Here is a 1938-nt window from a genome sequence, read left to right as displayed (position 1 = left end):
ACTGACCACAGCTTCTGTCAAGGCTCACAACCTTGGGGAACAGAGGAACAAGCAAAGGCACAGATAGAACAGATTACTGCAAGTAACACACACCAGGCTTACAGAGACTGCACATTGTGTGATTTCATGAATTAGCTCTAGCACCACATCTGAGGGAAAATAAAATTGTACTTGAAACATTGCTGAAGTTCGTGCTGCTTGGCTTCTGCACAATTTCCCAGACCTGCTCCCTGCCCTGCCCCTGGTGCAGAGCTGTGGATATGTGCTGGTAGGGCTTTTCACAGGTCAGAACTGGGTATTTTAGTTAAATTGGAAGCTACTAAGTAAGTTACATTAGTTAAGTGTATTTGTGACACAGTAGAGGAATCTGCTGCTATGGGTTGCACAGATCTTTGTACAGCTTCCTTCACCTCCTGGAGTTAAGGGCAACAACTAAACAGTTCAGTTGCTCCTCAGCCGAACTTAAGGCCCAAGTCTGTTTGGCAGCAAATTTCTGAAGTACAGCAGTTGTACTGAGCAAATCCCTGCAGCAGCTAAAGTGAACAATGTACTTTTCACCTTACTGTTCAGCTAAAATGGACCTAAAGCACAGTCCAGCTCCTTCCCATCCACCACTCACGGTGGGACTTTATCAGAGAAATCTCTTTCCCATGTCCATCTTTCCAACCTGTAACATGGAGAGAGAACTACCAAGAGCAAGATGTGAACTGTAGAGAGCTTGGGAAAGGACTAGCGATGAGAGCTTGAAAAATCATGGTCTGGAGGGGAGTAATCATGGATGGGTTTGAGAATTCCGGAGGGTGCAAACACTAGCACCTCCCACCAGGAGAATCCAGGGCAGGCAAAGCCCAGGACCCAGGCCTGTGGGTCGGGGTGCTGTAATGCAAAAGCAGCACTGAAAGGTAGAACCCCTGAAAATTCGTGTTTCTCATTTTATTCTTACACCAAGAGACACACACAGAGTGGAAAATCCCCTTTCTCTAGTTCATATCACAACTTTCTACAATATTGATTTTAACGACTGTGACTGACAGCCCGCAGCACTCACGGCCCGCCGTGCCCGGCCCGGGCAGTGCCGCCTTTCTGCTGTGCGGATGGCGAAAAGGAACCGCCGCGGCGGGGCCAAAACAACTTGGCAGCGGTGGGATTCGAACCCACGCCATCGAAATGACTGGAGCCTAAATCCAGCGCCTTAGACCACTCGGCCACGCTACCGCCTGGCTGCTCAGCGGCCCGCCAGGCCTCTTTGACGGGGGCAGTGCCGTCGTTCTTTCCCTTCATCTGTGGACACTACCCACCCGTGTCCGCGGCACCACACCGCCCGCAGCGCCTGCCCCGCCCCGTGAACGCCGCTGCTGCCGCCGGCCCCAGCCCCGCGCTCTCCGTGCCGGGCGAGCGGCCGCCGGCCCGGGCTCGCAGCGGGGCTACGGCTCCCTCTCCCGGGCTCCGCCGCACCTCGAGCCTCGGCCCCTTCCTCCCCAGGGCCATCGGGCTACGTCTCGGGGCACTTGTCCGCGGCAGGCCCAGGCCGGCACCTCGGCAAGGCGCTGCCGTGCGGTCTGTGCCCCACAGCAGCCGTGGCTGTGGTGGATCAGCTCCAGCTGGTGCTCGGGAGGGCTTTGCCCGTGCCGTGGTCCCGCAGGGTAGAGGCCAGCCCATGCCTTGGCAGCCACGATAGCAGCTGTGCACACACTCCCGGCCAGGCAGAGGGTCCGTCCTGCCCCGTATCAGGCACCCCCTGCCCTCCCTGCCCGCTGCAGTCGCCTCCGGCCCGGCAGAGCACACGTGCTGCCCAAGAGCTGCCAGCTCGCTGCGAGCCCAGTGACCTTCCCAGGCCGCTGCTCACTTGGCACGGCAGTGTGTCCTCAGCTGAACCATTCCCACCCAGCACAGGAGGCCCTGCTGCCCTTATCTCGCTGGCAGCTGGTGGTCGGGCTG

The 1938-nt window shown here is 57.6% G+C and overlaps 1 non-coding gene across 1 annotated transcript; it reads right to left on the bottom strand.

The window, feature by feature from the left end:
• Nucleotides 1-1133: 1133 nt before the first annotated feature.
• Nucleotides 1134-1215, bottom strand: TRNAL-UAG. The gene has a single exon. It is a non-coding gene; the product is annotated as a tRNA-Leu (tRNA).
• Between the last annotated feature and the right edge of the window lie 723 nt (nucleotides 1216-1938).

Source organism: Passer montanus, unplaced genomic scaffold, assembly GCF_014805655.1.
Source record: "Passer montanus isolate IOZ18808 unplaced genomic scaffold, ASM1480565v1 scaffold8, whole genome shotgun sequence".
Lineage (NCBI taxonomy): Eukaryota > Metazoa > Chordata > Aves > Passeriformes > Passeridae > Passer > Passer montanus.
The sequence above is the reverse complement of the archived record's forward strand: the minus strand, read 5'-3'. Positions and strand labels throughout refer to the sequence as shown.